The sequence below is a fragment of the Aquarana catesbeiana genome, linkage group LG01 (genome assembly GCF_042186555.1).
Source record: "Aquarana catesbeiana isolate 2022-GZ linkage group LG01, ASM4218655v1, whole genome shotgun sequence".
In the NCBI taxonomy this organism is placed as follows: Eukaryota; Metazoa; Chordata; class Amphibia; order Anura; family Ranidae; genus Aquarana; species Aquarana catesbeiana.
The window spans coordinates 941,924,082-941,950,618 of NC_133324.1; positions in this window are offsets into that span (position 1 = coordinate 941,924,082).

A 26,537-nucleotide genomic window follows, 5' to 3' on the forward strand; every position below is an offset into this window, starting at 1 on the left:
CCTGTCCACAGCTCACCTCTTCATCCCAATCCACAGCTCAACTCTGTGTTCCAGTCCACAGGTCAACTGTGCGTCCCAGTCCACAACTCAACTCTGCGTCCCAGTCCACAGCTCACCTCTGCATCCCAGTCCACAGCTCACCTCTGCGTCCCAGTCCACAGCTCACCTCTGCGTCCCAGTCCACAGCTCACCTCTGCGTCCCAGTCCACAGCTCACCTCTGCGTCCCAGTCCACAGCTCACCTCTGCGTCCCAGTCCACAGCTCACCTCTGCGTCCCAGTCCACAGCTCAACTCTGCATCCCATTCCACAGCTCAACTCTGCGTATCAGTCCACAGCTCACTTTCACCGCCCCTGTTCATAGTCACCTTTTCATCCCTGTCCACAGCTCACCTCTGTGTCCCAGTCCACAGCTCAACTCTGCGTACTAGTACACAGCTCTCACTTTTGCAACCCCTCTTCCTTTACATCTATCACCTCTACACCTAGCTCTCACCCACCCATAACTGTCACCTCTGCACCTAGAATCATCCTAATACACAGCTGTCACTTTTGCACCCAGCCCCCGACCGTCTACAGTTTAGAGGCAGCTGAGACACCAAACATCATAAAATCATAACATTTTATTAATACAACTTTGTTAAAACAACAGGCATATAACACATCTGCCAAAGGTTAAAAAACAATGCGCATAAACAGTCATACGATCACAGTAATGATCCAATAAAGCACGATGCTTCCAAGCAATGAGTGATTTAGCAAATCCCTTGTATTCTGTGTATCGACACACTTCACTTTCGCTTCCTCGGGACACACAGCAAAAGAGCACAAGGTTCACTATGTAAATACAAGAACATAAATTACGAACATAGAAATACATCATGCACCTAATTTTTATTTTAAATATATATCTAACACAGCATTCACCTTGCCCAAAAATGCAGAACATATGATAGGAACAACACCTCAGGTGTGGTGCCGGGGCATCCAAAGGGGGCTTGCTCTTATCCTATGTTCTGCATTTGCTCTGCCTCTCTCACATAGCAGCAGTGTGCAAGGTAACATGGCCAACAGGTGGCATTGGCTCCCGGGGCACATGTTCTGGGTGCCGACACTTGCAGGTCCCCTACCCTGTATCTCAGCGGATCTCTGCAGTGAGGTTCATTGGCAAGATGAAGGAGCGTTAAGAGCACTTAGAACCGCACAACATCTTTAGCAACCTAAAGGGCGCCACTGAGATCCGGTGCAGTAAACAACGGAAAAAAAAAATTGTCTGAAAATATTGCAGAAAATCATGCAGTAATCTGTTGAGTCCAATTTACAAATGATACAGGAACTAAAAAAAGTTGTTATATTTAACACCATCCTTTTGGTGGCGGTAACCAGTGTGGTACCAGAAAGAGGGGCTGATTCAACCCACCGAGAGCCTAATTCAACCCACACAAGACCCACAGAAAGGGGCCTGATTCCACCCACAGAAAGGGGTGCAATACTACCCTCAGAGAGGGGTCTAATTCCACCCACAGAGGACCCACAGAAAGTTAAAACTATTCCACCAGCAGTGTACACAAAAAATCGTGGCATTATACATCCTGAGTATACAAGTATATATTTATTTTTATTAAATCAAAAAGGTATGACGTGCTGTGCAAATTAAATGCAAACATCGGCTGAAATTTAGCATCAAGAACTTAAAAAAAAAAAAAAAAAATATATATATATATATATATATATATATATATATATATATATATATATACATACACATATACACATACATACATACACAGTGGGGACGGAAAGTATTCAGACCCCCTTAAATTTTTCACTCTTTGTTATATTGCAGCCATTTGCTAAAATCATTTAAGTTAATTTTTTTTCCTCATTAATGGACACACAGCACCCCATATTGACAGAAAAACACAGAATTGTTGACAGTTTTGCAGATTTATTAAAAAAGAAAAACTGAAATATCACATGGTCCTAAGTATTCAGACCCTTTGCTGTGACACTCATATTTAATTCGGGTGCTGTCCATTTCTTCTGATCATCTGTCATGAACAGGTGTGACCAGATTGTGTGGACTGCAAAGAGGAAACCAAAACGCATGTAAGGTGAATAAGAATAATGTTTATTTAAGATAAGTGATATAAATAAGTAAACACCCCAAATACAAATAGTGCTCAACCAACCAACAGAAACCCACAGCCAACAGATAATATATACAGCCAAAGGGAAGTACCAAAATCAAACATGTTAGCCAGGCCAGGGTCATACACAGGGGATCAGAAACTGAAAAGGGCAGGATAGGAGAGGGGGATAATGGATGGGATCAGGCTTACATGGGAACTGGAACACAGGAGGGACAGGATCAGGATGGGATCGGGTACAGGTTCAGGTGCAGGTTCAGATACAGGATACAGGTAACAGGTACAGGTCAGGGCGCAAGGAAGTAGGATACCAAGGCAAACATGTGATGGCTTGCCGGGTATTTATGGGACTGCCAGTGATTGTCCTCATGTAACACCTAAGCACAGGGAGTGTTGTCTGCTCCATACTGCCAGGATCCATCCACTGGTGGACGTCAGTACTGCGGCCCAATGATGACATAACACCAGCAGGGAAAGACTCTCCTGACAGTTCCAAACTGCCAGGAAAACCTGCTGGTGGACCTCAGTACTGCACGCAAAATGATAGATCTTACCAGCGGATGGACCCTTTCCTGATAGTACCCCCCCTTAAAGGAGCGGCCTCCGGATGCTCAAACTAGTTTTAATTGTCCATAGTTTATGGCATTGAGCAGAACGGTGGAAGAGAGTACTTCAGGCTGGTCATCAGGCACATCTGGGCAGACAGCGGGCACATCTGGACAGACAGTGGGCACCTCCGGGCAGACAGCTGGGCAGCGGGCTCCCTACTGGCAAGCTGTGTAACAGGCACTGACTCAGAAAGCAGAGTAACGGGCATCGGTTTTACAGACGGGGGGCACCAATATTAAGACAACAGGCGGGAAGGCAGGCACCAAGACATCAGGCTGGAAGGCGGCCACCGAGACATCAGGCTGGAAGGCAGGCACAGAGACATCAGGTTGGAAGGCAGGCACCGAGACATCAGGTTGGAAGGCAGGCACCGAGACATCAGGCTGGAAGGCAGGCACCGAGACATCAGGCTGGAAGGCAGGCACCGAGAAATCAGGCTGAAAGGTAAGCTTCAAGACATCAGACTTGAAGGCAGGCACCACAACAGGCTGGAAGGCAGGCACCGAGACATCAGACTGGAAAGCGGGCACATCAGACAGGAAGGCGGGCACATCAGACTGGAAGGTGGGCACATCAGACTGGAAGGTGGGCACATCAGACTGGAAGGCAGGCACATCAGACTGGAAGGCGGGCACATCAGACTGGAAGGCGGGCACATCAAACTGGAAGGCAGGCACATCAAACTGGAAGGCAGGCACATAAGACTGGAAGGCAGGCACATCAGACTGGACAGCGGGCAACATATAGGGGAAACAGCAATACCAATTCTGTCGGCGGGAGAAATAGAGGAGATGGATAAAGAATTTTCTGTAGTTGAATTGCAAAATGCAATGGATTCACTAGTACCGGGCAAAAGCCCAGGTCCAGACAGTTTTACCCTGCGTTTCTATGGGGCACTTAAGGAATTGTCGATTCCTGATATGAATAGGACCTCCAATTCGGTTTCTGCCTCACGACCCTTTGCCCCACAAGGAATAGAAGCACATATCTTGGTCATTCCAAAGACAGATGTAGCAATGACCCCCGAAGGAGCTGCTGATATTTGATTGGGCCTGTACTCTGCTATTCCACCCCCAATAAATTGGCTCAACCCACTTGACACAGCTGTGGAACAGTTTTAATGTGAAACTAAATAATAAAAAACAATCCTACAATAACAATGTACCAATGGTGTACCTTTACCTGGGTATCCGTTTCTCCACCTGTAGGATAATGGATAACACTTCACACCAATGGATAACACTTCACACCAATTGCAATTAACCAGAATGTGATTCACAATTTGTTAACAATATAAAACTTCATTGGGTGACCCTTGCATGTGTGTCTCCAAGTGAGACTAGTGTTCAGAGTGACAAAGCATTGACACTGGGCACCTTCCCACTTCCAGCATGCTGTAACAAAACACAGTAACGCAGAATTATAAACAAAGCACAATATAGTTGCTAAGGAGCTCCCCCTGCTTTATGATGCAGTCCTTTGTCACTGTGACTGAACACAAGGCCTTGCAATAGAACTTGTAGTCTTTGATCTTCTGTCTTCTGCTAGCTATTATAATGCAGTAATTGTAATCCAAAGGTTTAATAAGCAAAGCAATCGTGTAGAATGGTGATTGAAACTGTTCTTGCTGTATAACACACTTGTAACTGCCTCTGATACTGATGTCTCTGAACAACACAGTATTGGCATCTCAATGAAGTGTAGACTGGAGACCTGCTTGAATTCAATCTATTTGAGTGAGGCCCCTCTGCGGAACTATAGGGTTAGCAATACTGCGGTATGAGTCTAAGTGTGTAAGGTGCGTTAAAGAACGTTGGGCAAGAGAGGCAAGAGACAATACATTGAAGACTTTAACACTGGTAGAATACGTCCAGAGGCGCCCCATTCCATCCTGTCTATAGGCTATAGATGCCGAGAAGGCATTCGACAGGGTGGGATGGTGTTTCTTTGAGGAGACCCTAAAGCAGTGGGGAATAGGTCCTCTACTTCTGGAGAAAATAAAGGCCTTGTATCATAACCCAACAGCTAGAATACGTACAAATGGAGCCCTATCGGATCCGGTGACAATATCAAATGGAACCCAACAGGGCTGTCCCCTATCCTCTTTGTTGTACGTATTAGTAATGGAACATCTGACCACAGCTAATAAAGGTCAGGAAATAGAATACAAAATGTCAGTATATGCAGACGACTTGCTATCGTATATAACTAATCCAGTAGTGACTATACCAAACCTTGTCCAAACCTTATCCAGGAATTTTACCGTTTTGGAATATTGAGTAATTTTAAAGTAAATTATGAGAAATAAGAAGCAGTGAATATTACATTATTGGCCCCATTTCCTTGGGCCACTGTTTGAGTACATTGGAAATGCCTACCTCGGAAACGTTCAGACTTTCGCAAATACGACACTTTCTCCACTCACTTTGTACTGACAAGGCGAACACTCCTAAGGCCATGATGTATGAGCTATGGTGTTCTTCGTCAGCCCCCCACAAAGGTGGGATATCCATTATCTATGCGTCCCTGGCAGATAGGATGGACACCCGGCATACGCTCGATCCTGGGAATCGGACCTGGACATTCAGTGGGATCCTGCTAAATGGTTCCAAGCCTTTAGCAGATCATCTAAAGGTATCTTAAATATGGCCTTGATTGAGGCTAATATTAAAGTCTTTACTAAATGGTACTATGTCCCAGCCAGGCTCTCCAGGATATTCCCAGACTCCTCTCCCCTCTGCTACAGAGGTTGCGGTCATCTGGTGGATATGCCCCCGCATACGGAGTTACTGGAATAAATTCTTTCATATTCTAAGGAGAGTATCTGGGACAGAGGTACCACAGGACCCCACATACATTCTACTGAATTGCAAAATACACAACACCCCTAAAAATACACAAGAACTTATCTTCTTTATGTGTTTGGGAGCCAAAGTTACTCTAGCGAAAGCCTGGAAAACTCCTTCGGTATCCATCTCGGCCACCAAACGGAAGATTTCTTGGATAATGTCACAGGAACAAATAGTGGCTAAACTGCGTGACACGGTCCCACGCTTTGAAGGGATTTGGGAACCTTGGGCTAGGTATGTCGGTGTCTCACTTTAGTTCAGCGAGACTACCACCTCTTTCCATATACCCCACCTCCCCCCCCGTCCTCATCTAGCTTCCTCTCTCCTCCTCATCTTTCTTCTCTCCTTTTTCTTTTTATTTTCTATCCTCATCTTCCTTCCGCTTGCTAACAGCTAATAACGGTTTTACCAGGCCAAAACATACACATTTGTTATCTTAGTTTGTCCTAAACTATTCATTTGGCGTCCCAGCCTGGGTGGCGGCCAGTTACTTTCAGGTATCTATCCTGGACAATGTGACTGTCGGCTCCGTCCGGGGGGTTGCTTCGCCTGGGTATCTTCTCGGCGTGAGCGCCTCCCCGGGGGAGCTGGCAGGAGATAGGGAGGCACCTCCTCTGGGAGGAACCCTGAAGCTCTCGCACTCCACAGTGTGCTCCCATTGGGGTGGAGTGATGATCTCGGGGGGCCTTCCTGGGAGGAGTTCCCAGATTAAAATTCTTCTCAGGTTGTCCGTCCTCCTTGTGGGAATTAACAATTTATTGATACATCAGTAAACATACCAGGAATTTTGTTCTACCTTGGTTACATCATCCGTATAAGTGATATGTTATCCCTTCAATGTATTTACCTCTTTTGGCTGCCTTAGTCATTGAGGAGTATTATATTGTATGTTTTGTTCATATTACATTTCCATTGCAAAATTTCAATAAAAACATTGAACGAGAATATTACATTATCAAATAAGACTTTAGACCTTCTCCAAAGAAATTTTTCTTTTAAATGGCAAAAGGTAGCCAATAAATATCTAGGAACACACATTTCTAGAGACTTAACTAAACTTCAAGAACTTAATTATCTTCCGATAATACAAAATATAATAAAGATGCTTCAAAAGTATGACAGAACATTTTTTTTTCCTGGATGGGAAGGATTAATATTGTAAAAATGGACATATTGCCAAAGGTGTTATATATATTTCAGACAATTCCAACATTCTTTTCAACAAATCTATTAGATCAATTGCGTAAAGCTGTAGGGAGATTCATATGGTCACATAAATCACCTCGAATTAGAAGAGATATACTTATTAGAGCAAAGAAAAATGGAGGCTTGGCTTTCCCAAGTTTTGCAATATATCTACGTTCTGTATTTATGTCCAGGATAGTGGATTAGTTCCATAACGCAAAATGTAAGCAATGGGTGAAATTGGAGGAAGATGCCACAGCCATGAAATTGAAATCATTATCATGGATAACCAGGGATTTCCGATCTCCTAAGAGAGAAATGCAATCTTTGGTATCCTCAACACTGAAAGTGAGAGAGAGGAGAGAGACCTGGTCTACCCAGATGGGGCCAATGACACCTTTATTTTGCAATCCTGAATTTCCACCAGCAATGGAAGCTTTGACCTTCTTAAAATGGCACACACACGAGGATGTGAGGGTGGTCCAGTCCTTGGCGGAGAACAGATTCCCTCCGTTGGATTCTTTAGGCCCAGAATGTAGGACCAATTGGATGCAATATCAACAACTTCAAACAAAGATTGAATATATGACAAAAAAAACTTTAATAGATAGACCATTAACAGAATTCAAGCAACTACTACTACAAGAGCAAAGACCAACTCTCGTCTTATCCATAATTAGGGATGAGCCGAACACCCCCCGGTTCGGTTCGCACCAGAACCCGCGAACGGACCGAAAGTTCGCACGAACGTTAGAACCCCATTGACGTCTATGGGACTCGAACGTTCGAAATCAAAAGTGCTCATTTTAAAGGCTAATTTGCATGGTATTGTCCTAAAAAGGGTTTGGGGACCCGGGTCCTACCCCAGGGGACATGTATCAATGCAAAAAAAACTTTTAAAAACCGGACGTTTTTTCGGGAGCAGTGATTTTAATGATGCTTAAAGTAAAAAAAAAAAAAGTGAAATATTCCTTTAAATATCGTACCTGGGGGGTGTCTATAGTATGCCTGTAAAGTGACGTGTGTTTCCCATGTTTAGAACAGTCCCTGCACCGAATGTCATTTTTAAAGGAAAAAATCTCATTCAAAACTGCTTGCGGGTTTAATGTCATGTCGGGTCATGGCAATATGGATGAAAATCAGTGAGACAAACGGCATGGGTACCCCCCAGTCCATTACCAGGCCCTTTGGGTCTTGTATGGATATTAAGGGGAACCCCGCACCCAAATTAAAATAAGGAAAGGTGTGGGGCCACCAGGCCCTATATACTCTGAACAGCAGTATACAGGCGGTGCAAACAAGACAGGGACTGTAGGTTTGTTGTTAAGTAGAATCTGTTTGTAATTTTGAACATTTTTAACGTGTTTAGCTCCAGCCAAAAAATCTTTTCTAAGCTTTTTGGAAAACATAGGGAAGGGTTATCACCCCTGTGACATTTGTTTTGCTGTCTTTCCTCCTCTTCAGAAGATTTCACCTCACTTTTTTGTCCCAATGAAAAATGTTTTTTGAAAATTTGGGTTTTTTTGTGGAACAAGGATTGGAAAGCATCAGTGGAAAGGAGAAATTGTTTTCCCATATTAACTCTTACAGGAGAGAATTTCCCTTCCTAGGGGTAGATTTCATCTCACTTCCTGTTGTCTCCTTCCGTTTGCAAGTAGGAGTCGTTTGTAAGTTAGATGTTTGAAAGTAGGGTCCTGCCCTATATACTCAGCAGAAATTTGGGCCTTAGGTGTTGCTGTGGCCACAACACTGTAAGCCCTCACAGGGCCCTGCTGTGAAATATTAGATCAAGAATTGTAATTACATGCCCCTGTTGAACAGGAGCTGAAAAATTAGGCCGTAGGCACTGGTGCTGGTGCCACAACACTGCAACCCCTCACAGACACTCTAGTTGGAACGCAGGAACGAGCCCTGCTGCAAAGTATTGCTTCAAAAATTGTAATTACACGCCCCTGTTAGACAGGGGCAGAAAAATTGGGCCTTAGGCACTGGTGCTGGTGCCACAACACTGCAGCCCCTCACAGACACTCTAGTTGGAACGCAGGAACGAGCCCTGCTGCAAAGTATTGCATCAAAAATTGTAATTACACGCCCCTGTTAGACAGGGGCAGAAAAATTGGGCCTTAGGCACTGGTGCTGGTGCCACAACACTGCAACCCCTCACAGACACTCTAGTTGGAACGCAGGAACGAGCCCTGCTGCAAAGTATTGCATCAAAAATTGTAATTACACGCCCCTGTTAGACAGGGGCAGAAAAATTGGGCCTTAGGCACTGGTGCTGGTGCCACAACACTGCAACCCCTCACAGACACTCTAGTTGGAATGCAGGAACGAGCCCTGCTGCAAAGTATTACATCAAAAATTGTAATTACACGCCCCTGTTAAACAGGGGCTGAAAAATTGTGCCTTAGGCACTGGTGGTGGCGCCCAGAACCAAAAATGTTCTTACAAGCTATCAGCGTGATGATTGAGGAGGAAGAGGATAATTACTCAGGGATAGTCACTCAGCATCAGCATAGGCAGTCTTTGAAGGGATCTGAGATTTCAAAAAAAATTATTCGGTTACATCAGCATCAGGTGCTTGGTAGCTGGTGGTGATCCAAGACTCATTCATTTTTATGAAGGTCAGCCGATCGACCGAGTCGGTGGACAGACGCACCCTGTGATCGGTTACCACGCCTCCAGCAGCACTGAATGTGCGTTCCGAAAGAACGCTGGATGCAGGACAGGCCAGTAGCTCAATTGCATACTGTGCAAGCTCTGGCCAGTGATCCATCCTCAAGACCCAGTAACCCAGAGGATTTTCGGTGGGAAAGGTGTCCAAGTCTGATCTTGCCCCTAGGTATTCCTGCACCATGTAAAACAGACGCTGGCGATGGTTGCTGGAACCGATCATACCTTGGGGCTGCGGACCAAAAAATTGTCTGAACGCATCGGTCAGACGGCCACCTTCTCCACCGCTCCTTCTTTGACTGACCGAAGCCTCAGCAACACGTTGTCCAGAAACAGGAGTTTGTAACCTCCCAGTCTCTGGGAACGCGTTGCACAGACCTTTCTGCAAGGCCTCCCGAAGATGTTTCATCCTCTGCTCCCTCTGCGATGGCAAGATAAGGTCCGCAACCTTACCCTTGTAACGTGGATCAAGGAGGGTTGCCAGCCAGTATTGGTCCTTCTCCTTGATACCACGAATACGAGGATCCTTACGCAGGCTTTGCAGGATCAGGGAGGCCATGCAGCGTAGGTTTGCTGAGGCATTCGGTCCGGAGTCCTCTGGGTCACTAAGAACGACATGGTCCGCAGCCACCTCCTCCCAGCCACGTACAAGTCCATGTGTTTCTTGGGACTGATCCCTTAAAGACTGCTGCTGATGCTGAGTGCCAGGCTCCACCTCCATACTGACACAATCTTCCTCCTCCTCCTCCTCCTCTTCCTCCTCGTCCTCTTCCTGTGTGATCGGCGGGCACGCAGGAACACTGTCTGGATAAAGGGGGCCTTGAGAGCTAAGGAAGTCCTCCTCTTCCTGCCTCTGTTCTGCCTCAAGTGCCCTGTCCATTATTCCACGCAGCGTGTGCTCCAACAGGTGGACAAGGGGGACAGTGTCACTGATGCATGCACTGTCACTGCTCACCATCCTCGTGGCCTCCTCGAATGGTGACAGGACAGTGCATGCATCCCTGATCATGCCCCACTGGCGTGGGGAAAAAAAACCAAGCTCCCCTGACCCTGTCCTGGTGCCATAGTCGCACAGGTACTCATTGATGGCCCTCTGCTGCGTGTGCAGCCGCTGCAGCATGGCCAACGTTGAGTTCCACCTGGTGGGCATGTCACAGATTAGGCGGTTCTTGGGCAGGTTAAACTCCTTTTGGAGGTCCGTCAGCCGAGCACTGGCATTATATGACCGGCGGAAATGCACACAGACTTTCCTGGCCTGCCTCAGGACATCCTGTAAGCCCGGGTACCTGCCCAAGAACCGCTGCACCACCAAGTTAAGGACGTGAGCCAAACAGGGCACATGGGTCATTTGTCCCTGTCGGAGGGCAGAGAGGAGGTTGGTGCCATTGTCGCAAACCACCATTCCTGCCTTAAGTTGGCGTGGCGTCAACCACCTCTGAACCTGCCCCTGCAGAGCTGACAGAACCTCTGCCCCAGTGTGGCTCCTGTCCCCCAAGCACACCAGCTCAAGCACCGTCAATGTGCTGCCCTTAGGCTGGCCCCTGGAGGGCATCCTGCCTCGTTGGTGATGTGCTGCCGCCTCCTCCTCCTCCTCCTCCTCCTCTCTCCTATCAGGCACCCACGTTGAGTCAGTGACCTCATCATCCCCTCCCTCCTCATCACTGGAGCAAACCTGGCAGTATGCTGCAGCAGGGGGAGCATGACTGCCACATTGCTGTCCTTCTTGGGCACCCCCTCTGTCCGTGCTCATGTTACTGCCTTCATCGAGCTCAGTATCGTCATCAGAGCCTTCCAAACGCTGGGCATCCTCCTGGAGCATGTACCCAACACTGTGGTCAAACAGTTCGAGGGAATCCTCATGAGGACATGGTGGAGCTAGGGAAGGAGTCACTGATGACATTGAGCTGAGGGAAGAGGCCGCTGCTTTGCCAGACAAAGCACCCTGGGCATGGGTGAGAGAGGATGAGGAGGATGAGGACGGCTTGGTCATCCACTCGACCAAGTCTTCCGCATGTTGCGGCTCAACACGGCCAGCTGCCGAAAAAAAGGCCAAGCGTGTCCCATGGCCACGTGCTGATGAGGATGCACCGTCTCCACGACCAGCACTAGACACAGAGCCTGCTTGCCCTCTCTTATTGGCTTGTGACTGTCTGCCTCTCCTTCTTGGCCTTCCAGACATACTAATGGCCTGTAGCTGCACTAAGCTGGGATAGAACACCTGTAATTTTCTTCAGGTAGCTTTATATACTGTAACCAGACAAGCCTGCCTGTCAGTAGGAAGATAACAGGAACGGATCTAGCTGAACACTGTGAGCAGGACGCACTGTACTAAATGTAAATAGTCTAGCTGCCTGACCGTGGTACTAATAGGATCAAATAGAACACCTGTAATTTTCTTCAGGTAGCTTTATATACTGTAACCAGACAAGCCTGCCTGTCAGTAGGAAGATAACAGGAACGGATCTAGCTGAACACTGTGAGCAGGACGCACTGCACTAAATGTAAATAGTCTAGAAGATAACAGGAACGGATCTAGCTGAACACTGTGAGCAGGACGCACTGCACTAAATGTAAATAGTCTAGAAGATAACAGGAACGGATCTAGCTGAACACTGTGAGCAGGACGCACTGCACTAAATGTAAATAGTCTAGAAGATAACAGGAACGGATCTAGCTGAACACTGTGAGCAGGACGCACTGCACTAAATGTAAATAGCAGGAACGGATCTAGCTGAACACTGTGAGCAGGACGCACTGCACTAAATGTAAATAGTCTAGAAGATAACAGGAACGGATCTAGCTGAACACTGTGAGCAGGACGCACTGCACTAAATGTAAATAGCAGGAACGGCTCTAGCTGAACACTGTGAGCAGGACGCACTGCACTAAATGTAAATAGCAGGAACGGATCTAGCTGAACACTGTGAGCAGGACGCACTGCACTAAATGTAAATAGCAGGAACGGATCTAGCTGAACACTGTGAGCAGGACGCACTGCACTAAATGTAAATAGCAGGAACGGATCTAGCTGAACACTGTGAGCAGGACGCACTGCACTGAATGTAAATAACAGGAACGGATCTAGCTGAACACTGTGAGCAGGACGCACTGCACTAAATGTAAATAGCAGGAACGGATCTAGCTGAACACTGTGAGCAGGACGCACTGCACTAAATGTAAATAGCAGGAACGGATCTAGCTGAACACTGTGAGCAGGACGCACTGCACTAAATGTAAATTGCAGGAACGGATCTAGCTGAACACTGTGAGCAGGACGCACTGCACTAAATGTAAATAGTCTAGAAGATAACAGGAACGGATCTAGCTGAACAATGTGAGCAGGACGCACTGCACTAAATGTAAATAGCAGGAACGGATCTAGCTGAACACTGTGAGCAGGACGCACTGCATTAAATGTAAATAGTCTAGATAGAAGATAACAGGAACGGATCTAGCTAAACTGAATACAGTGTATATATATATATGCAACACCTGGGATGCATATATATACACAATACACTGTAAGTGCAGCTAACTGACTGACTGTTCTGCCTAATCTATCTAACTCAAATCAAATGACACTGTCTCTCTCTCTCTCTCTCTCTCTCTATCTCTCAGCACACCGGAACACACACTACACAGGGCCGCCGTGCAGGCGGCCTTATATAGTGTGGGGTGTGTACTAAATCCCCTGAGCCATAATTGGCCAAAGCCACCCTGGCTTTGGCCAATTACAGCTCTCTCTACTGACGGCGCTGTGATTGGCCAAGCATGCGGGTCATAGTGCATGCTTGGCCAATCATCAGCCAGCAATGCACTGCGATGCCGCAGTGAATTATGGGCCGTGACGCGCCACGCGAATTTAGCGCGAACGGCCCATATCGTTCGCAATTCGGCGAACGGGCGAACAGCTGATGTTCGAGTCGAACATGGGTTCGACTCGAACACGAAGCTCATCCCTATCCATAATATATAAATATTCGCTCCCAAAAAATAAAGAGCAAGAGTCAACATATTTAACTAGGTGGTTAGAAGAGCTGGAGATGACCATCCCTAGACTAAAATGGGAAAGATTGTTTCTAATAACACATAAATTATCTTTATCAAGTAGACATTAGGAAAGGAATTATAAAATCTTAGCAAGTAGATATGCATAAAATTAATAAGGAAAATGAAAGAGGTATGTTGGAGATGTCAAAATGCAAGAGGTACAATGTCACACATATGGTACTGCCCGAGGGTTCTGTTATTTTGGTCAAAAATTTACAATATATATCAGAAAATTACAGGACTAAATGCACAACCAGATGTGTTAGTCTCCGTATTGTCAGTAATTCCAGGCTCCATAAAATCTATAAAAAAATTATAATTTAAGACACATGCTAACAGCAGAACGCACAGTTATAGCTCGAAATTGGAGGAAGGCGGTAGATCCCACAATCGGGGAATGGGTGTGTGAGATGAGCTAGATGCAGTCCCTGGTGCTGATGATAATGACAGAAGAAGGTCTAAGGGAACAAACCTTAAAGATACGGCAACAATGGGAGGAGTTCAGAACCTCTGCAACTCTATCAAATTATATTTAGAGCAACAATACAGGGTCTTCCTGTTTCCCTTCCCCTCCCTGTTCCCTTTCCATTCTATCCCCCCCCCTCCCTTTTTCTTTGGGTTTTCTACCTTTTTTTGGGGGGGGGGGTAGTAGCGGGTAAGGTTTGTTTGAGTTAATGTTCGTCATTTATGAACAAGTTTGGATAAAAATAATTGTAGGACTTTGGATTGCTATATTAATTGGGAAAACAAAAGATGCAAGCATGGACCTATATAATGGATAGAGAATTACGAATCAATTGTATGGTTGTACTTATAATACATCCAAGTAATTATTATTTTTTTTTTTATTTGTGTACATGTTGTGTAAAATGAAAAATGTATAAAATAAAGATTGTGTATATAAAAAAAAAAAAAAAAAAAAAAGGTTGAAAGCCCCACCTGGCCGAATGAGGCAGTTTATCCAAAGGATGGATTGAACCGCTTACAGGTTACAGAAAGTCCTGAATAAGAAAAAGGAGGAAGCTCAATGGGCATGGGCTGGACTGGCATGATTGATGCAGTGGCCGACTGGGCCGCATTGCCAGGCATAGCAACTGTCTGAATCACATCACCAGGTGTAGTGACTGTCTGAATTGCATCACCAATTTGATTTAAGTTAGATAGATTAGGCAGGACAGTCAGTCAGTTAGCTGCACTTACAGTGTATTGTGTATATATATGCATCCCAGGTGTTGTATGTATGTATGTGTGTATATATATATATATATATATATATATATATATATATATATATATACACACACACACACACACACACACACACACACACACACACACACACACACACTGTATTCAGTTTAGCTAGATCCGTTCCTGTTCTTAACTTCCTACTGACAGACAGGCAGGTGTTGTTACAGTATTTACAGCTACCTGAAGAAAATTGCTGGTGTTCTTCTGTTCCTATTAGTACCAAAGTCAGGCAGCTACAGTATTTACAGTGCACAGTGTTCAGCTAAAGCTACAAGTTAGTGTAGTGCGACCTCTGCACAGTGTTCAGCTAAAGCTACAAGTTTGTGTAGTGCGACCTCTGCACAGTGTTCAGCTAAAGTTACAAGTTAGTGTAGTGCGACCTCTGCACAGTGTTCAGCTAAAGCTACAAGTTAGTGTAGTGCAACCTCTACACAGTGTTCAGCTAAAGCTACAAGTTAGTGTAGTGCGACCTCTGCACAGTGTTCAGCTAAAGCTACAAGCTAGTGTAATGCGATCTCTGCACAGTGCTCAGCTAAAGCTACCTGTAGAAGATTGGTGATGTTCTCATACTAATAATACTACAGGCAGGCAGTTGATTTTGCTAGCTGCAGTATCAGTATATAGTGCAGCTACATCTCACTGCAGGCCATTAGTATGTCTGGAAGGCCAATAAGGAGAGGCACACAGTCACAAGCCAATAAAAGAGAGCAAACAGGCTCTGTGTCTAGAGGCAACAGTGCTGGTCGTGGACACGGTGCATCCTCATCAGCACGTGGCCGTGGGAAATGCTTGGCCTTTTTTTCGGCAGATGGCCATGTTGAGCACATGCAGAAGACTTGGTCGAGTGGATGACCAAGCCGTCCTCATCCTCCTCATCCTCTCTCACCCATGCTCAGGGTACTTTGTCTGGCAAAGCAGCTGCCAACCCGGCCTCTTCCCTTGGCTCAATGGAATCAGTCACTCCTTCCCTAGCCCCACCATGTCCTCCTGAGTAGTTGCCCGAACTGTTTGACCACAGTGTTGGGTACATGCTCCAGGAGGATGCCCAGCGGTTTGAAGGCTCCGATGATGGTACTCAGCTAGAGGAAGGCAGTAACGTGAGCCCAGACAGAGGCGGTGCCCAAGAAGGACAGCAATCTGGCAGTCATGTTGTCCCTGCTGCAGCATACTGCCAGGTTTGCTCCAGTGATGAGGAGGGAGGGGATGATGAGGTCACTGACTCCACGTGGGTGCCTGATAGGAGAGAGGAGGAGGAGGAGGCACATCACCAATGAGGCAGGATGCCCTCCAGGGGCCAGCTTAAGGGCAGCACACTGACTGCATCACACCGCAAAGCTCCGCATGTGCAGGGCACTGCTGTCTCTGCGCGTTATTCCAAAAGTTCTTTGGTGTGGGCCTTTTTTGAGACGAGAGCATCAGATCACACCGCTGCTATTTGCAACATATGTCTCAAGCGTATCTCGCATGGCCAAAACATCTCCCGCTTGGGCACCACATGTTTGACCAGACATATGTTGACCTGCCATGCAGTTTGTTGGCAAGCGTACCTAAAAGACCCACACCAAAGAACAAAGAGGACCTCTCCTTGCTCCTCATCAGCTGAGATCTCCAACCCACTATACCTTCAGTCCTCTCTGTGACCTACAATGAGAGGAATGAAGGTGTAAAATTAGGTGTGTCACAGCCAAGTACTTGTGGGCAATCTCCTATCGGTACACCGACGTCAGATTGTACCAGGCAATCGTCCCTGCCCCAGCTGCTGCACTGCTGAAAAAAGTTCACTCCCAGCCATCCACATGCCCAGCGGTTGAATGCTAGCTTGGCAAAATTGCTAGCACTTCAACTGCTACCTTTTCAGTTGGTAGACTCTGCCCCCTTCCGTGAGTTTGTGGAATGTGCGGCTCCTCAGTGGCAGGTACCCAAACGCCACTTTTTCTCACAGTGATTCCGGCTCTCTACCGGCATGTGGAAGGCAATGTCCATGCCTCGCTGGACAGGGCTGTCAGCGATAAGGTGCATATTACTGCTGACTCATGGTCCAGCAGGCATGGACGTTACCGAAGTTTCACTGCGCATTGGGTGACTCTGCTGGCACAGGGGAAGGATGCAGGACAAGGTGCAGTAGTGTTGGAGGTTGTTCCGCCACCACGTCTCCAAAATGCTACCACTGGTGATTCTGACACACCTCTCTCCTCCACCCCCTCCTCTTCTTCTTCCTCCATGGCCTCTTCCTGTGCTTTGTTCTCAGAACCAGCGGTGCTCCGTAGGCATTCATGGGGCTACGCAACTACGCAGGCCAAAAGATGCCATGCGGTGCTTAAGCTGGTGTGCTTGGGGGACAGGAGCCACACAGGGGCAGAGGTTCTGTCAGCTCTGCAGGGGCAGGTTCAGAGGTGGTTGATGTCACGCCAACTTAAGGCAGGAATGGTGGTTTGCGACAATGGCACCAACCTCCTCTCCGCCCTCCGACGAGGACAAATGACCCATGTGCCCTGTTTGGCTCATGTACTTAACTTGGTGGTGCAGCGGTTCTTGGGCAGGTACCCGGGCTTACAGGATGTCCTGAGCCAGGCCAGGAAAGTCTGTGTGCATTTCCGCCATATAATGCCAGTGCTCGGCTGGCTGACTCCAAATGGAATTTAGCCTGCCCAAGAACCGCCTAATCTGTGACATGCCCACCAGGTGGAACTCAACCTTGGCCATGGTGCAGCAGCTGCACACGCAGCAGAGGGCCATCAATGAGTACCTGTGCGACTATGGCACCAGGACAGGGTCAGGGGAGCTTGTTTTTTTTCCCCCACGCCAGTGGGCCATGATCAGGGATGCATGCACTGTCCTGTCACCATTTGAGGAGGCTACGAGGATGGTGAGCAGTGACAGTGCATGCATCAGTGACACTGTCCCCCTTGTCCACCTGTTGGAGCACACGCTGCGTGGAATAATGGACAGGGCACTTGATGCAGAACAGAGGCAGGAAGAGGAGGACTTCCTTACCTCTCAAGGCCCCCTTTATCCAGACAGTGTTCCTGCGTGCCCGCCGATCACACAGGAAGAGGATGAGGAAGAGGAGGATTGGGTCAGCATGGAGGTGGAGCCTGGCACTCAGCATCAGCAGTAGTCTTTAAGGGATCATTTACAGTCCCAAGAAACCCATGGACTTTTACATGGCTGGGAGGAGGTGGCTGCGGATCATGTCGTCCTTAGTGACCCAGAGGACTCCGGACCGAATGCCTCAGCAAACCTACGCTGCATGGCCTCCCTAATCCTGCAAAGCCTGCGGAAGGATCCTCGTATTCGTGGTATCAAGGAGAGGGATCAATACTGGCTGGCAACCCTCCTTGATCCATGATCCAGGTCTGTGCAACGCGTTCCCAGAGACTGGGAGGTTACAAACTCCTGTTCCTGGACAACGTGTTGCTGAGGCTTCAGTCAGTCAAAGAAGGAGCAGTGGAGAAGGTAGCCGTCTGACCGATGCGTTCAGACAACTTTTTAGTCCGCAGCCCCAAGGTATGATCGGTTCCAGCAATCATTGCCCGCGTCTGTTTTACATGGTGCAGGAATACCTAGGGGCAAGATCAGACTTGGACACCTTTCCCACCAAAAATCCTCTGGGTTACTGGGTCTTGAGGATGGATCACTGGCCAGAGCTTGCACAGTATGCAATTGAGCTACTGGCCTGTCCTGCATCCAGCGTTCTTCCGGAACACTCATTCAGTGCTGCTGGAGGTTTTGTAACCGATCACAAGGTGCGCCTGTCCACCAACTCGGTCGATCGACTGACCTTCATAAAAATTAATCAGTCTTGGATCACCACCAGCTACCAAGCGCCTGATGCTGATGTCAGATCCCTTCAAGACTGCCTATGCTGATGCTGAGTGACTATCCTCTTCCTCCTCAATGATCATGCTGATAGTTTGTAAGAATATTTTTGGTTCTGGGCGCCACCACCAGTGGCTAAGGCCCAATTTTTCAGCCCCTATTTAACAGGGGCGTGCAATTAAAATTTTTGATGCAATATTTTGCAAGGAGGGTTAGTTGCTGCACTCAACTAGAGTATTTTTGAGGGGTTGCAGTGTTGTGGCACCAGCACCAGTGCCTAAGGCCCAATTTTTTAACCCCCTGTTTAACAGGGGCATGTAATTACAATTTTTGATGCAATATTTTACAGGAGGGCTCATTCCTGCACTCCAACTAGAGTATCTGAGTATCTGTGAGGGGTTGCAGTGTTGTGGCACCAGTGCCTAAGGACCAATTTTTCTGCCCCTGTTCAACAGGGACATGTAATTACAATTCTTGATCTAATATCTCACAGCAGGGCCCGTTTCTGCGCCCACCAAGAGTAACTGTGAGGACTAACAGTGTTGTGGCACCAGCACCACCAAATGCCCAATTTTTATGCCCCTGTTCAACAGGTGCATGTAATTACAATTCTTGATCTAATATTTCACAGCAGGGCCTGTTCCAGCTCCCAAAAATAGTATCTGTGAGGACTTACAGTGTTGTGGCACTAGAACCACCACCACCAAAAGCCCAATTTTTCTGACCCTGTTCAACAGGGGCATGTAATTACAATTCTTGATTTAATATTTCACAGCAGAGCCCATTCCTGCGCCCACCAAGAGTAACTGTGAGGGCTTACGGTGTTGTGGCAACACCAACACCTAAGGCCGCAATTTCTGCAGAGTATATAGGGCAGGCCCCTACTTTCAAACATTCAACTTACAAACGACTGCTACTTGCAAACAGAAGGAGACAACAGGTGAGATTAAATCTACCCCTAGGAAGGGAAATTCTCTCGTGTAAGAGTTAATATGGGAAAAACGTGTCTCCTTTCCAGTGATGCTTTATCACCAATCCTTGTTTCACAAAAAACCCCAAATTGTCAAAAAACATTTGTCATTGGGACAGAAAGTGAGGTAAAATCTTCTGAAGAGGTGCACAGACAGCAAAACAAATGTCACAGGGGTGATAACCCTTCCCTATGTTTTCCAAAAAGCTTAAAAATAGATTTTTTTGGCTGGAACTACACTTTAAAAATGTACCAGTTCAAAATGACAAACAGATTCTACTTAACAACAAATCTACAGTCCCTGTCTTGTTCGCACACCCTGTATACTGCTGTTCAGAGGGCCTGGGGCCCCACACATTTCCTTTTTTTAATTTGGGTGCGGGGTTCCCCTTTTATACCCATACAAGACCCAAAGGGCCTGGTAATGAACTGGGGGGGGGGTAACCATGCCATTTGTCTCACTGATTTTCATCCATATTACTGGGACCGGACATTACATTAAAGCGGTAAGCAGTTTTAAATGACTTTTATTCCTTTAACCACTTCAGCCCCGGAAGGATTTACCCCCTTCCTGACCAGAGCATTTTTTACAATTTGGCACTGTGTCGCTTTAACTGCTAATTGCACAGTCATGCAATGCTGTACCCAAACGAAATTTGCGTCCTTTTCCTACCACAAATAGAGCTTTCTTTTGATGGTATTTGATCACCTCTGCCATTTTTATTTTTTGCGCTATAAACGGAAAAAGACCGAAAATTTTGAAAAAAAATTATATTTTCTACTTTTTGTTATAAAAAAAATCCAATACACTCAATTTTAGTCATACATTTAGGCCAAAATGTATTCGGCCACATGTCTTTGGTAAAAAAAATGTCAATAAGTGTATATTTATTGGTTTGCGCAAAAGTTATAGCGCCTACAAACTAGGGTACATTTTCTGGAATTTACACAGCCTTTAATTTATGACTGCCTATGTCATTTCTTGAGGTGCTAAAATGGCAGGGCAGTACAAACTCCCCCAAATGACCCCATTTTGGAAAGAAGACACCCCAAGGAAGTTGCTGAGAGGCATGTTGAGCCCATTGAATATTCATTTTTTTTGTCCCAAGTGATTGAATAATGATAAAAAAAAAGGGGGCGCATGCGCGGCAGCGTCCAAGATGGCCGCCGGCTGCTGACGCTCCGCTCCACCACAGCCCTTCTATAGCCTCAGCAGCTGACAGAGCCCCCCGTTCAGCAACACACTGACCCCATCCTGTGGGGGATACACCAGAGACCTTCCCGATGTCAGTGGGTCACGCTAGAAGGAACCTGACAGGCCTGATGACGGCAGCGGTGGGCCCGGTCAGCTATGCCAAGATGGCGGCCGCCCCATGAGGCCCTCACATAGCAGAGTCAGAGAAGGACTCCATCGCCGATCAGGACCTGACCCCAGCTCCATCTCCAGGTACTGTACACCATCTACAGCCCCAGATCGCATCGCCATCCTCCCTGTTATCCAGAATGAACTCAGGGCTCCCATCCACCCCCATGATGGATCCTCACACAGGATTACTGCTTTCTGTTAGTTAAGCACAGGAGGCAGCACCCATTCCCACAGACTTTCCCTTTATGATGGAAGCCTTTGCACACATGTTATCCAAAAGTTTGGCACAGAATGCAGCGCAGATAACGTCTTCTAGTCAGAGAAGGACTCCATTGCCGATCAGGACCTGACCCCAGCTCCATCTCCAGGTACTGTACACCATCTACAGCCCCAGATCGCATCGCCATCCTCCACGGAATCCCTGTTATCCAGAATGAACTCAGGGGTCCCATCCACCCCCATGATGGAGCCTCACACAGGATTACTGCTTTCTGTTAGTGAAGCACAGGAGGCAGCACCCATTCCCACAGACTTTCCCTTTATGATGGAAGCCTTTGCACACGTTATCCAAAAGTTTGGCACAGAATGCAGCGCAGATAACATCTTCTATCCATGCTGACCTGCAACAGATTGGAATGAGAATTGACGTTATTGAGAAAAAAGCCGATCAGGCAGGGGCTCGGATCAACCAAAACTCTGCAAGGCTACAAGAGGTTCAGGATCAGCTTGAAACCGCCTGGGCAAAAATAGACGACCTTGAAAATAGGTCCAGACGCTACAACTTCAGGGTCTGTGGGCTCCCAGAATCTGTGAAAGAGGTGCATACAGCTATCAAAACCCTTGTAAAAGACCTTATCCCTGGGATTGCAGAACACCGCCTTGAACTGGTGAACTGGACAGGGCTCACAGAGCTCTACAACCTCCCCGCTCTGATGGCCTACCTCGGGACATAATAGTGAAACCCCACTATTTCACCGTCAAGGAAGAGGTAATGAAGAAAGCCAGGTACGCAGACAACCTAACGCTGATGGGACATAAAATCCAGATCTTTGCGGATTTATCCCCTATACGGTGCAGAAAAGAAGGGCCCTAAAACCTCTACTTCAATTGTTGCTGGACAGGGAAATTGCTTATAGGTGGTCCTTCCCACTGAGACTGAACTTCTCTTTCAAAAATAGAAATTACACTTTCTCCACTTTTGCAGAAGGGGAACGTCTCCTACAGCAGCTGGGCCTGATCCCACTGGAGCCATCGTCCACGCAAGCAGGCAGAGGGACATCATCGTCTTCCACGAAAAGACCTCCACCAGCTAGCCCGCTGCAACCCTCCTGGCTGAAACAGAACACAAAACGATCTAAAGAAAATCTTCCTCCATGACTTCCATCCTCTGTCTACTGATCGGTGTACCGATCGGTGCTGTTCACACTTAGCTCTACGGAGCAGGGACTAGTCCCCCTTTTTCACGGATGTTTCAAACACAGACGGGTTTGATACCTTTTCTCCTTTTTATTATATTTGCCCACAAGTTTCTTTTTGTCACCGGCAATGTTTTTGACTTCAGGACTGTGTCTTTCCCCTTAGTCAGGGGGGACAGTCCCAGAGTAACGTTAATGTCCAGGACAGTTCTACATGGGTTACGCTGGGCTGAGATACCTTCTTTATCATACGGTCAACCGGCCATCAGGGCCGGGTGTCACGGAGGGATCTCTGGTTCTAGAAAAAGTTTCCTGTTAGACTTTGTTTTTTTGTAATTCTTATATTATTAGTGTATTAGTCTTACACTTGTTCCTTTTTACATTTTGTTTTTCTTATTTTTTTGGCTTTAAGACGCTCTGTCATATGTTCATCATAGACTAGAGGGTAGTCTTCAGTTAGCGATGTATGAGGTGTTGGGGCTGTAGTGAACTCAGTGCGCCTCCCTTAGGGACCAGGTTTTTTTTAGGAGAACCTGGTCTCTCCTTGGTGTCCCCTTTTTACAGTTCACCAGTCCACTTTTTGGTTGGGGTTGAGGTGGCTCACCACTTCTTCCTCTGGGGTCAGGTGGGGTCAGGGGACCCCATTGTGGTTGTTTTTTTTTTACGTTCTCTTTCAGCAAATGTTCATATATAATTCAGGTATGGCACACATGCTTCATGGTTTAACCTGCCTCTCCATCTTCATTCCTCTCTTCATCTCTTTCTCCCCCCCCTCCTATCTCCTCTCTCACATCTTACTACAGGCTCTCTCGGACCTCAGGAGGTATCCGGATATCAAATCCCAGGCTCGACCGAATTGACATCACACCGAACTGGGTCTTAGGGTGATCTCGCCCAGCGACTCAAAGGTAAGAAGTGGAATTTGGGGTTGCTTAACCCTCCCCTGGACCATGGCTAATACAAACAATTCTCCCTCACCCCTCAAAATTATCTCACACAACACACAGGGGATGAACTCTCCTATCAAGTGCAGAAAACTTTTTCAATCATACCACTCAATGCACTCAGACATCTTACTTTTACAAGAGACACATTTTCCAGCCACCTTTACTCCCAAATTTCTACACCAACACTACCCCCAATTCTTCTTGGCATCAGCTCAAAATAAAACCAAGGGAGTAGCAGTATGTTTCGCCAAACACATTAATCTGTCACAGCTGGAGGTTTTAATTGATCCGCTAGGCCGTTTCTTGGTGGTGTCAGGACATGTAGATGGCGACATTTTTACGTTTGTTTCTTACTATGCACCTAACAAGGGACAAAAAAACTTTCTTTCATTCTATGTTAAATACAATACATCCGCACCTAAAGGGGTCGGAGATTATGGGTGGAGACTCAAATACCGCCTTTGACTTTGCTTTGGACAAGTCGGCGACAGGGAAACCAAAACCAAAAAGGCTCTCTAAGCAAAGTACCAAAATTGCTAATCTGCTCCACGAGGAAGGGTTGATTGATGTGTGGAGGGAAACCAACCCACACAATAAAGACTATACCCATTTATCAGCCCCCCATAACTCATTTGCCAGGATAGACCACATCTTCACCAGGTCACATACCATCCCACTTATCTTAAGCTCGAAAATTATAGACTCGTCACTATCTGACCACTTGATGGTCACTGTGACGACCCGGAGACCGGGAGGACCTAGAGGACCTCCCCGTTGGCGCTTACAAGAATCCCTGCTAAATGATACGATACAGTGCTCAATTCTAGATGCATCCATTAAAGAATATTTCCGATTAAATCAAACGAGCGTTGTTTCCCCCTTAACGGTATGGGCAGCCCACAAATCAGTTATTAGGGTACATATCATCCAGATAACCTCGAAACTCAAAGCAGAACATAAAGCGGACATACGGAAACTAACGGCAGAATACCGTAAGGTAGCTCAGACACACAAGACTCACCCCACTCACGAGACGCTGAAAGACCTGGACAGATCTATAGCTCTCCTTAACCTTGCCCTGACGACCGCAGCTGAAAAATATTTAAGGTGGACAGGGGCTAAATTTTACTCCCAAACTGACAAGATGGGATCCAGACTGGCTGCAAAGCTCAGCCCTAAACAACGTTCCTTTGCTTTTCCCAAAATTAAGACCTCCTCCGGGGACTTAACCCAGAACCCAATTAAGATAATGGAAGAATTCTCCCTTTTCTACTCGAAGCTATACAATCCTAAACCCCCCCCCCAATCAGACAACGGACCGCTTCCTAGACAATATCCCATTACCTTCTCTAACGAAAGACCATAGGGAGCTCCTGGAGAGCCCTTTCACTACATCAGAGATACTAGACACAATTAATTCCCTGAAAAATGGCTCGGCCCCTGGTCCGGATGGCTTCTCTACAGGCTAATACAAGAAATTTGGTCCAAGTTTGGCCCCTCATATGGCCAAGTTTTTCAACTCTCTCAGGGATGGAGCCCTCCTGGGTTCTGATCTCAATTCTGCTTACATCTCAGTGATTCCAAAACCGGATAAAGACCCTAGCGAGTTAGGTAATTATAGACCTATTTCTCTTATAAACAATTATATTAAAATAATTATTGCAGGCTATATCCACGGGGATCAGATGGGCTTCATCCCTGGGAGACAGGGTCCGGACCAGATTTGCAGAACAATAGATATTGTTTCTATACTTAAATCAAGGTGGGACGGGAGCTCCCCTCAAACAGGTTTCCTCCTTTCCATAGATTTACACAAGGCCTTTGATTCAGTAGAATGGTCCTACCTCACTACGATATTACAGAAATGGGACTTTGGCCCGTACTTCCTGAATCTGATTAAAGCCCTTTACTCGTCCCCTTCAGCCCAGGTTCGTCTCATGGGTAGATACTCAGAAACATTCAGGATAGGGAGGAGCACCAGACAGGGTTGCCCTCTCTCCCCTCTCCTCTTCTCGATTGCGATTGAAACATTAGCAGTGGCAGTTAGAACTAACCCAGACGTTAAGGGAGTACGGTGCGGAGGACAGGAGCACAAATGTGCACTCTATGAAGATGACCTCCTCTTATATGTGACTTCCCCCCTAACATCTACCCCCATCATTTACAAAATCTTACGCAATTTTAGTGTAGTGTCAGGCCTACAGGTAAACATGTCCAAATCAATAGCGCTAAACATAACAGTTCCCCCAGACCTACTAACTCAAATTTCCAACAACTTTGAATTTACTTGGGCCAGATCCGAAATCCCCTATCTAGGTATTAAAATCACCCCAGAAATAGATAGTCTCTTTAAAGCCAACTTCCCACCTATATTTCAAAGATGTAAGAGTGACCTGGAGAGATGGTCAAGATGTGGTCTATCCTGGCTGGGTAGGGTCAACGCTGTGAAAATGACCCTGCTCCCCCGGGTTTTGTATTTATGCCGTTCCCTACCAATCCCGATAAGGAAACAAGTCCTTAGCAAATTTCAATCGGAGATCACCCGATTTGTGTGGGGGCATAAGGGATATAGATGTCCTTCTAAGACTCTTTACCGGCTGAAATCTCAGGGGGGATTGGGTCTGCCCGATCTGTGGGAATATTACCAGATATCCCAAATATCGGTAGTCTTTTCAAAAAGACAGAAGCCGGAATGGCTTGCGATGGAGAGATGCGCCATTCCGAGGAACACCATTGACTATCTCCTCTTGTGTAATCCGAAACATAGGCCTGCCATTATGTCTCCTACCCTCTCCCATACAATGGCCCTGTGCTCTAGACTTCTTTCTCACCATAACCTGACCTCCCCAATGAAACCATCTGCCCACTTATTTCACAATGTCGACTTTTCACCTGGACTAGCTATCAAAGATTTCCAATGGTGGACTGACAAAGGCTTATACAGAATTGGTCACTTCCTCTCCACTAATGGTCTGATCAAATGATCCTATTGCAGGAAAAAACTATATTTGCCGGATTCCAAGGTATTCAGATTCTCACAAATCTCACACTTCCTTACTTTAATTTGGTCCCACCAAAAAGATCTTCCTTCGATAACCCCTTATGAAAACTGGTGTGTAAACACAGAGGTCCAGAGGGGGGGGTGATCTCCTTGATTTATTCTGCTCTAATGTCACTCACAGACAAACCAACCTACGCTCGAGCCTGGGAGGAAGAAATGGACATCTCTTGGCCCACACAGGCATGGTATACCTC